Below are 12,610 nucleotides of genomic sequence, written 5' to 3' on the forward strand. Positions count from 1 at the left end.
GAATATACTGTGTTTGTTTATGTTGCATGTTGTTGTTCTTTTTTCTTGGTCGTTCTGTTCAATTGAAAAGGGTTTTACTAGCAGAATCTGCATGCATAAATAGATGAGGTCATATCTGCAAATTTATGATAGCATAGTTCTATTGGTTAATTGAAAAGGCTGTCTCTGGCATAAGTTGCATTGATCAATACAGAATGCCATATATGTAAATGTAGAATAGAATGCATAGTATGTATGTTGTTATCACTTCGTTTACCACAAAAAGATATTGTAGTATGCTTTAGTAAAATAGATATGGTAAAAGCAATGAGATATTGCAAAAATGTCAAAATTTGGAATTTTGTAAACTGTTTCATGTGTATATCATAGGTCAAGGACAAGAGATATTATATCATGGTCAGACCAATATGCATCCAATACGAAAATTCTATACTTTATATTGCCTAGATTTGCCCAAACATGGTCAATCAATGATTTGTGCATGCTATTAGTTTTGTCAACTAGGAAATGAAGATTGTAGTTTTGCATGTAGGTTTCTAGCTGCTTTGTTTTTTGATTGCAATGCACCATATCAATATTGAAGTCCCCTAGTATAACTATGATATTGTTTAGATCTAACTGGTATAAGGATTTTGCAATGACGTTGAGGATATTGTTTAGGTTTGCATGTGGCAATGCATATATATTGAGTATTGCAATTTCTAATGTGTGAACTTTTATTTTTGCAAACAATGCTTCTACAAAGCAGTCTTCAAAATGGGTATGTTCAAGGATAATGATATTTTCCTTTATCAATATCATTACTTCATGCTTAATGCAACTTGAGATGCAATTGAAATTTTTGAAGTATTCATTTTGCATAGACAGCAACATATGTGTTTCTTGTAAGCACAAGATATCAGATTGCATTGTGTCATGGTCATTGCATATGTCAGTAAGATGCGCATGAAGATTGCGAGTGTTGAATGAAAGAATAAAGATGGATTGCAATGATTGTATTGATGAACAATCATATTCTAGTTGCCATTTTGCAGTGGTTTGCAAACATTGCATTTCAGAATTTACTTTTTGCTTGACCTTGAAGTTACTATGTTTAAGAGGATTAAGCAAATACAATGATTCTATGTTTCTGACACGTGATAGTGCTGTGTATACTAGGCCATGCACTTGTACTCCAGTAGGGTCGAATGCAAGCCTATCCAAGGTTAAGCCTTGTGATCTATGTATTGTGCGTGCACCAATTCAACTGACAAAATATAAAAAGTATTGTCTTTGATTTGTGCTAGGTTGCAACTCCAACATATTCCAAGGTAAAAAGTTTCCTGCTATTCGTTATCAACCTATGGTTATACTATATGGATCTAAACAAAATTCAAGGATCAAGGAACCCAAACAAGGCATTGAGAACCAGATACGAGTAGTGCATAAGCATAATTCCATAACGCTTCTCAAGAAGATCCATCATTATGGGACACTGCAGGTATGATCCATATAAATGATGAACATGTAATATATTCAAAGGGCAGGTTTGGCAAACACAGCAACAATCTGCCTAAGCAAATTGTCCCAAGACTGTTGGCAATTGTGGCATGTGAAAGAAGATGCCCAAAAATTACAAATCTTTGATGATTCACAAATTGTGGTGAATTCGATGAATGGAACAAATTGATTGGATAATTATAAACTTCAACCTATATTTCAGGAGATTCGACTTGCTTAAACAGAGTATTTAACACATTATGTTTGAACATGTTTACAAAGACAGGAACATGGAAACTGATGGACTGTCAAAAGCAAGATTACACTTGGTAGCATGAACTTGGCTCATTCAACAGAGAGTGGAAGGAGAGCTGATGGAATGTGTTTTAAATGTCAATATCTATATGTATAATTTTTTATGCCACTGTTTATGAACATATCTAGGACCTGATTCTTCATGAGACAAAACTGGTTTCAAATCTCTGATGTATGTCAGAATGACCATGACAGGGCTGTCATATTGACATTTTTGAAAACTGGTTATGAAGCAACATATCTTCTGAGCCATACTTTTATCACTTCCTATGCTTAAGCATATCTCTATATCTATATTTTTTTATGGGACTGTTTATGGACATATCTAGCAGCTAATTTCTTATGAGATAAAACTCGCTTCAAAGCTCCGATATATGTTAGAATGACTATGATAGGGCTGTCATATTGACATTTTTGGAAACTGTTTATGAAAAAAGATATGTTCCCAGCAATACTTTTATCACTTCCTATGCTTAAGGATATTTGTGAAATGCAGAAACATATATAATAAATGTAATTTTGTTTTCATAATAAAATAATTTTTTCTCTCTGAGCAGAATAAGGTAGTTGAACATCATATGAGAACCAATCTGGTTATAACTAGCTAACATGACATTTTAATCTAAGGTTTAAATAGACAAAATGTCTTGATTCATCATTATACGGAGCTAGTTGCATGCATTACTCAACTTCTACTTGTTGGGATCATCTCAAATAATATTGTTGTTATGATTATAACAATTGATAATATTAATATTAATATTAATGTAAACACAGAATAAACAATGACAATTTCAGATTTGAATTCCAATATAATTGAATGACAGAAAAGATATAAATGACTGAATACAGCTTAAATATGTATGTTTTTTAAAACAATCACAGAGTAACTCGACTATAAATCTAGAGTAACTGAAGCATAAACCTACACAATGCAAAAATTAAAAGCCTAACAAATTCACAAAAAGCAATTAATAGAAAAATTGACAAAACGCAATTAGTCGAATAACACCGTACCTGGAACAAAGCCGACTATTCAAATTGCTTCTCGTCTAGACCATATTCATGCACAACAGAGCCTGTACCAAGAACCACAGCTTCACCTAGGTCATCTCGGCCCAAATGACAAGGAAGTCACATGGTGCTCGAAACTGACATTTACGGGAATTTCCATAAAACCCATGCAGGTAAGAGAAACCCTCAGTATCACAGAAAAGCTTATAATTTTCGCAAACGAAACATTTCATCCAATATATAAGCAACAACAAACGAACAACATCTAGTACCAATATAGCAAACCTTCAATTCAACACTTCTTAACAAAGCAAATGAACTTAACACTAACTAAATGAACTTAACAAAGTTGTTAACAAAGCAACCTTCCGTTCTAGGAGTAATATCAGAGTCGAATATTCATACATCCATAACAGAATTACAAACTTAAACAAACATTATGGACCAAAGTAAACATATACATAAATTATACGAGCGAAAAACGTTGGATACACGCCTAAGATAGGAAACCGTGCAGTTACAAAACAGACTGCAATCTTCAATATTTTAACATTTCAAACAGTTCAAAATCCCCAATTTATTTACATCTTCATGTGAAAAAACAGTTCAAACTACAAAAGACTGCGACTCAATCTGTACCAAGAACCATAGCTTCGCCCAGGTCGACTCGGCTCAAATGATAAGGAAGTCACATCGTGGCTGAAACCCACATTTACAGAATTTTCCATAAAACCTATGCAGGTAACAGAAACCCAGAGTATCACGGCAGGCAGCAAACGCATTGTGTTTTCAGCGCAGACAATACAGCAAATACAAATGAAAAATCACACAGATTGCAGAGCTAAACAACCAAGTAACAATAATAACCCAAAGGGCAAGAACAGGGTAAAACCCAAGCCAAGTAACTTTCCAGGATCTCGAGCAGGGACAGTTGTCCGCCGATAAGACCACCACAGCACATGCTGTAACCCAAGTCAATTGTAAATCAATCTGAATTTATTGCCAAATCAATTGTATACTGTCCGATTCATACGAGCGTTACACATCCGCTTGGGAGTCACGGGACCACGTGCCGTTCAGGTCGAACGATGCGAAGCGCGTAATAAGACCCCAAATCCTTTCCACCCCCAAAAACCTTGGTTCCACTTAGGTTATATCGCAAATATAATCAAAAATTGCATCGGTCAACCCAAAGTCAGCGATCTATCAATCGCATATAGTCCCCAGCAGGGATCACGGAGTAACTGGACTATAAACCTAGAGTAACTGGACCATAAACCTACACAATGCAAAAATTAAAACCCTAACAAATTGACAAAAAGCAAGTAATACAAAAATTGACAAAAAGCAATTAGTAGAATAACACCGTACCTGCAACGAAGCCGAGCGTTCGAATTCCTTCTCGTCTACACCATATGCATGCACAACCCAGCCTATGCCAGTACCATGAGAAAATGTGAAAATGACGAAATTGGTTAACGAAGTCTGCACACAAAACCCTCAGTATTCAACCAGAATGCCATTAACTTATAATGCTCAAATAACCATGGACTGTTGCATGCAGGTAACAGAAACCCTCAGTATTTAACCAGAATGCCATTAACTTATAATGCAGTAGCTGAACTTAACCTCTAAACAATACAACCAAGAATCACAGCTTCACGCAGACATTTACCCAAATTTCCATAAAACCCATGCAACTAAGACAAACCCTCAGTATTCAACCAGAATGCCATTAACTTATAATGCTCAAATAACCATGGACTCTTGCATCCAAGTAACAGAAACCCTCAGTATTTAACCAGAATGCCATTAACTTATAATGCAGTAGCTGAACTTACCAAAGCGACAGCGCATAGTCCAGCGATACAAGCTGCACCTGGAACAACAGAACCGCAACCAAATGTTTGCGATAGAGTTAACCGAGCAGCCAGGAACCGCATTGTGTTTTCACCGCAGACAATACAACAAATACAAAGGAAAAATCGCAAAGACCGCAGAGCTAAACAACCAAGCAACAATAATAATCCAAATGCCATTAACTTATAATGCAGTAGCCGAACTTAACCTGTAAACAATACAACTAAGAATCACAGCTTCACGCACACATTTACCGAAATTTCCATAAAACCCATGCAGCTAAGACAAGCCCTCAGTATTCAACCAGAATGCTATTAACTTATAATGCTCAAATAACCATGGACTCTTGCATGCAGGTAACAGCAATCCTAAGAGCAGGCAGGAACCGCATTGTGTTTTCAGCGCAGACAATACAACAAATAGAAAAGAAAAATCGCACAGACCGCAGAGCTAAAGAACTAAGTAACAATAACAACCCAAAGGCCGCGAACAGGGTAAAAGCCAAATAACCATGAAATCTTGCATGCAGGTAACAGAAATCCTCAGTATTTAACCAGAATGCCATACAGTAGCCGAACTTACGAAAGCCACACCCAGCAGGCAGGAACCCCAACGCAGACGAAAAATCGCACAGACTGCAGAGCTAAACAAGCAAGGAACAATACCCGAGCAGGCAGGAACTCCACCGCAGACGAAAAATCGCACAGACTGCAAAGCTAAACAAGCAACTAACAATACCAATCCAAAGGCCGCGAAGACAGTAAAACCGAAAGGCCGCGAAGACACTAAAACCCAAGCCGAACTTTCCAGCATCTCGAGGAGCAACAGCTGGCCGTCGATGAGACCACCACACCGCATGCCGACCACAGCTAAGACAAACCCTCAGTATTCAACCAGAATACCATTAACTTATAATGCTCAAATAACCATGGACACTTGCATGCACGTAAGACAAAACCTCAGTATTCAACCAGAAGACAAACCCTCAGTATTCACAATAATAATTCAAATGCCATTAACTTATAATGCAGTAGCCGAACTTAACCTCTAAACAATACAACTAAGAATCATAGCTTCACGCAGACATTTACCGCAGGAACTCTACCGCAGACCAAACATCACACAGACTGTAGAGCTAAACAAGCAAGTAACAATACCAACCCAAATGCCGCGAAGACAGTAAAACACAAGCCGAACATTCCAGCATCTCGAGGACGGACACCTGGCCGCCGATCAGACCACTAGACCGCATGCAACCACGTGCCCCTCACGTGCGCCATGTGCCATTCGCCTCGAACCATGAGAAGTGCGTAATAAGACCCCCAACCCTTTCCGCCCCGTAAACCTTAGTTCGACTTAGGAAATATGCCAAATATTTGCAAAAATCGCGTCCGTCAACCCATGGACAAACCCTCAGTATTCAACCAGAATGCCATTAACTTATAATGCTCAAATAACCATGGACACTTGCATGCACGTAAGACAAAACCTCAGTATTCAACCAGAAGACAAACCCTCAGTATTCACAATAATAATCCAAATGCCATTAACTTATAATGCAGTAGCCGAACTTAACCTCTAAACAATACAACTAAGAATCATAGCTTCACGCAGACATTTACCCAAATTTGCATAAAACCCATGCAGCTAAGACAAACCCTCAGTATTCAACCAGAATGCCATTAACTTATAATGCTCAAATAACCATGGACTCTTGCATGCAGCTAACACAGCAGGCAGGAACCGCATTGTGTTTTCACCGCAGACAATAGAACAAATAGAAAGGAAAAATCGCACAGACCGCGCAGCTAAACAACCAAGTAACCATAATAACCCAAAGGCCGCGAACAAGGTAAAACCCAAATAGCAATGGACTCTTGCATGCAGGTAACAGAAACCCTCAGTATTTAACCAGAATGCCATACAGTAGCCGAACTTACCAAAGTCACACCGAGCAGACAGGAACCCCACCGCAGATGAAAAATCGCACAGGCTGCAGAGCTAAACAAGCAACTAACAATACCCGAGCAGGCAGGAACTCCACCGCAGACGAAAATTCGCACAGACTGCAGAGCTAAACAAGCAAGTAACAATACCAACCCAAAGGCCGCGAAGACAGTAAAACCCAAAGGCCGCGAAGACAGTAAAACCCAAGCCGAACTTTCCAGCATGTCGAGCAGGAACAGCTGGCCGCCGATGAGACCACCATAGCGCATGCCGACCACAGCTAAGACAAACCCTCAATATTCAACCAGAATGCCATTAACTTATAATGTTCAACTAACCATGGACTCTTGCATGCACGTAAGAGAAACCCTCAGTATCTAACCAGAAGACAAACCCTTAGTATTCAACCAGAATGCCATTAACTTATAATGCTCAACTAACCATCGACTCTTGCATGCAAGCCACACAGTAGCTGAACTCACCAAAGCCACACTGAGCAGGCAGGAACTCCACCGCAGACGAAAAATCGCACAGATTGCAAGTAACAATACCCGCGCAGGCAGGAACTCTACCGCAGACCAAACATCGCACAGACTGCAGAGCTACACAAGCAAGTAACAATACCAACCCAAATGCCGCGAAGACAGTAAAACAGAAGCCGAACGTTCCAGCATCTCGAGGACGGACACCTGGCCGCCGATCACACCACCAGACCGCATGCAACCACGTGCCCCTCACGCGCGCCACGTGCCATTCGCCTCGAACCATGCGAAGCGCGTAATAAGACCCCCAACCCTTTCCGCCCCGTAAACCTTAATTCGACTTAGGAAATATGCCAAATATTTCCAAATATTGCGCCGGTCAACCCAAAGTCAGCGAATAGTCCCCGGCAGGGACTAACAAGACATGACTTTTTTTGGAATATAAATATAATTAATAATAATAATAAAATTAATATTTATTTTTGATAGATTTAAAATTATTTATTAAAAATTGTGATATTTTATAATTTATTATAAGAAAATATAACGATGTATGTAATTTTTTATTTTTTAATATAAAGTTGACATGTAGTATTTACAAATATATTAATGTAAAAAAAAATTAAAATGTCAGTTATAAATAAAATATTTCAATATCCATGATAAATAAAATATCTTAATCATTAATATGGAAGTGATAGAAGACATTATAATATCTAAACCTAATTTTTAATTTATTCAATTTAAAAATATTTCAATATCCATTATAACTAAAATATTTCAATGATTAATATGAAAGTGATGGAAGATATTATAACATCTAAAAGAAATATTTAATTATTTAACTTAAACTTAATTTCAATTTCAATATACAATATGTTGAATTATACAAATTTATGGTTGGTTCATTAAGAGGTAGGATATACATGGAGTAGTAGAGGGTTATGATTTTATTACAAGGATGATGGGATATGCAAAGAGGTCATTAATTACCCAAACAACCAATTGGAAGGTTAGAAGATCTAGCTTGTTCTAGTGGAGTCACATAGTAGCTTTGATGCACCTTTGATACGACCAATACAAGCCAAAACTAGCTTGTTGGAAGAAGATACCATTGCCTTTTTAGGGTATTTTTTTGGCAATCAAATTACTAAGGTGGAACATCATATGATTTGATCCGAATTGGATCCATAGAAGACTGTCAAAGAACCATGATTGTATCAGGTCGAGACGAATCTCTAAAGAAATCCAAAATAGCGATAAAAAACACACTCAACCAGTGGCAATGGTAGCCAGCGTGGAACAACGAGGACCTCGGTCAAAGCGCGCTAACCGAGGCCCATGGAGACTGCGCAGGAGGTCAAAGTAGCCACTGGGAGCCCCAGATCGGGAAACAGTGGTGGAATTTGATGCGTGATTAGCGCTAATCATGCATCGCTGGGCGAATAGGGCCATGAAGGAGGAAGCCCGAGCACACGGACGCGTGGGAAGCCAGAGAACCGAGGGCGGAAAAGGCAAAAAAGCGCTAAACGTACAAAGGCGGGACCTGTGCTCTGGAAACCAGCGATATTGATCGGGGCACCCTCAAACGGTAAGAGGTTTTGGACAAGAGCGGAGCAATTCCAATCATCGATCGATGCGTGGCAAGCGGAGGTGAGAGAAAACCACTGTTGATCGCGTGCTATCGATCGAGCAAGTCAACCGTGCGAAACGTGTGTATGGCGTTGAATTTAGAGGCCCCAGATCGAACGGCTGAGATCGCACCCAATGGGGGAAGCGGAATCGACCTTTTTTCGTTCGCTTCTGAAAATTGTATAAAAAAATTTATAGCGAAAATGCCACGATGACCTATTTGGAGTAGCGAAACCCTAGAATCCAAAGCTCTGATACTAAATGTTATGAAACTAGCTCACAAAAATATAGAAAAGATAGATCAACGCTTTAGAATTCAGCCTCTTCGAGGGGGAAACCTCATTTACATTACACAAATGAATGATTCTTTGATGATTCAAATGACAAAACCTCCTTTCTATATAGAGGAGTCTAAGGAGTCACAATATAACCCAGCCAACCTAACAATAATAATATAAAGGCACAAAAATAACAATAGAGGGATTCTATGGGGCACAGTAATAACAATATGGGCACAATAGGGGCACAACAATATTAATAAGGGATATAACTACAATAGTAATGGGGTAATCACTAGTATTATAGGGACCTAACATTGTATGAATGGTTGGTTATGCCTTTTGGATTAACTAATGCTCCTGCTACTTTCATGAGATTAATGAATGATGAACTCAGACCTTTTCTTGATGATTTTGTTATTGTGTATCTGGATGACATTATGATTTTTAGTAAAACGTGGGAAGAACATTTAAATCATTTTAAGTAGACATTAGATGTTTTGAAAAGAGAAAAACTTTATGTTAAACTCTCAAAATGTGAATTTGGCAAAACATCTCTAAACTACTTGGGTCATATAGTAGGGGGAGGTGAACTGAAAATAGATCCCTCTAAAGTGGCAGTCATTGTGAACTGGCCTAAACTCAGGTCTGCTACAGAAGTGAGAAGCTTCTTAGGAACATCACAATATTGGAGGAAGTTCATTTCTAACTTCTCCTTGACTGCAGCTCCCTTACATGCTTTAACAGGATTGAATAAGGTGTTTCAGTGGGGAGGCAAACATAAGAAAGCCTTCGACACGTTGAAAGAAAAGATTAGTACAACACCTGTACTAGCACTGCTAGATCTGCAAAGGCCATTTGAGATCCAAACTAATGCCAGTGACTATGCCATGGGAGCAGTGTTGACACAACACGGTAAACCCATATGTTATCATTCTGAGACTTTTAATCCTACATTAGTTAAATATCCTACATATGATAAAGAATTGTATGCATTAGTTCAGTGTGTGAAAAAGTGGAAACATTATTTAATGGGCAAAGAGACAATAATACATACTGATCATCAGCCACTTCAATATCTACACTCCCAAACTAAGTTGCAGCAATCAAGACATTACAGATGGATGGGTTTTCTACAACAGTTTCATTTAGTCATTAGATATAAAAAGGGCATACATAATAAGGTTGCAGACATGTTATCTAGACCCATTATAAATGCATCTACCATACTTAAGCATAATTCTGTGCTGCATGAAAGCTACATAGAACAATATGCCCAGGATATGGAATTTAAAGATGTATATGCAACTTTGAGTCAAGGAAAAAGAGTAGAAGAATTGGACTATCATGTGAAGGACCGACTGTTATACCATTTTGGGAAACTCTGCATTCCACAAACTAAGAGGATAAAGATAATTAGGGAAGCACACACTTCTTTGATATCAGGACACTTTGGGGTAAGTAAAACAGTTGCACAGCTGCAAAGATTCTGCTGTTGGCCGAAAATGAATGAGACAGTTTCTAGATATGTAAGAGGGTGTGCCATGTGCGCTAAAAGCAAGCCCAACAATAGAAAACTAGGTTTTTACATTCTATTTCCAATTCCTTCTCACCCTTGGGAAAGTGTTTCCATGGATTTTGTTGGAGGACTGTTTAAATCTAGGAAAGGTCATGACTATCTATATGTTATTGTGGATAGGCTCAACAAAATGTGTATTTTGATACCTTGTAGTAAACATATTACAGCTGAACAGATTGAAAAATTGTTCTTTGAACATGTATGGGTTCATTTTGGATTACCCACTTCCATTGTATCTAATCGAGACACCCAATTTATGTTGAAGTTTTGGTCAAGTCTGTGGGAACTGATGGACACCAAACTGAAGAAAAGCGCAACTTTTCATCCACAAACAGATGGCCAGACAGAAGTAGTAAACAGGACAGTGATCCAGTTACTGAGAGGTTATTGCAGCAAACATCCTAAGCTTTGGGATGAACACTTGTATTATGTGCAACATGCTTACAACAGAGCCAAACACTCTTCTACACAGAGATCTCCTTTTGAGACCTATTTTGGTTTCACACCAAGGTCTCCTTTGGATTTTGTCTTTGGTAAAGATACCATGGTTGATGGACACAGTGATGTGGACAAGGAAACTAGGTTCATTGAACAAATCCAGGAGATCCACCAGGCAGTACAGGAACAACTGGAAAAGAGCCAAGCCAAGTACAAGGCTAGGCATGACAAGCATCGGATGGAGCATAGTTTTCAAGTTGGAGACCAAGTTTGGCTGTATATCAGCAAGGACATGATGCAAGGTGAAGGTAAAAAGCTAAAGCCTATCAGGTATGGACCTTTTAGGATACTTGAGAAGATTGGTGAAAATTCTTTTCGCCTTGATTTACCAGCTTATATGCACGTCTACTCAGTCGTAAGTGTAGATTGCTTGAGATTGTTTGAACCTTCAATGATTGAGGACCCTGAAGAGCAAATTCAATTGCCTTCTATTGATGACCTGCTACCTGAATATCTTAATGAATTGCAGGAAGACACAGTGCTGGATAGGAAGGTGAGAACGACACGCAGGGGAAATGTTGAGTACCTCAGGATTGGGCTCAAAGGTTCAAAGCCAAGCAGAGCAAAGTGGATTGAGATTAGACAAGTGAGAAAATAATTTCCTCACTTAGTCGATGCTTGAAAACCAACTTTTGGTGGTCCAAAAGCTTTTTTAGTGGGAAGGCCGTGATCCGAATTGGATCCATAGAAGACTGTCAAAGAACCATGACTGTATCAGGTCGAGACAAATCTCTAAAGAAATCCAAAACAACGATCAAAAACACCCTAAACCAGTGTCAATGGCAGCCACCGTGGAACGACGAGGACCTCGGTCAAAGCGCACTGACCGAGGCCCATGGAGACTACGTAGGAGGTCAAAGTAGCCCCTGGGAACCCCGGATCGGGAAACAGAGGTGGAATTTGATGCGCGATTAACACTTAATAGGGTCGTGAAGGAGGAAGCCCGAGCACACGGACGCATGGGAAGCCGGAGAACCGCAGGCGGAAAAGGAAAAAAAGCGCTAAACGTACAAAGGTAGGACCCACGCTCTGGAAACCAGCAATATTGATCGGGGTGCCCTCAAATGATAAGAGGTTTTGGATGAGAGCAGAGTGATTCCATTCATCGATCGACGCGTGCAAGCGGAGGTGAGAGAAAACTACTATTGATCAGGCACTATCAGTCGAGCAAGTCAATTGCGCGAAACGTACGTACGGCGTCGAATCTAGAGGCCCCAAATCAGACAGTTGAGATTGCACCCGATGGGGGAAGCAGAATCGACAAGGGAATACACGGTGTTTTAGAAATATTTGGAGTCCGTTTGACCGCCATGGTGGAGGAAAGACTTCATCCACGACGTAACTGAAGAAATGAACCAACGAAGTAGGCTGGCACCATTTAGAGGAGGACATGTGGCCACTCCCTAAGTGTTGATGATGACGCCGAACAGGGAACTCCAAGCGCAGCTACAGAAGGTGAATCGATAGAGGCGGAAGAGGAACCGAACAGGCATTGGAATGAATGGCTAAAGCCATGAACAGAGATA

This window comes from Pinus tabuliformis, chromosome 5_1 (assembly GCF_031772625.1).
Source record: "Pinus tabuliformis cultivar Carrire ecotype Pingquan chromosome 5_1, CPIR1, whole genome shotgun sequence".
NCBI lineage: Eukaryota > Viridiplantae > Streptophyta > Pinopsida > Pinales > Pinaceae > Pinus > Pinus tabuliformis.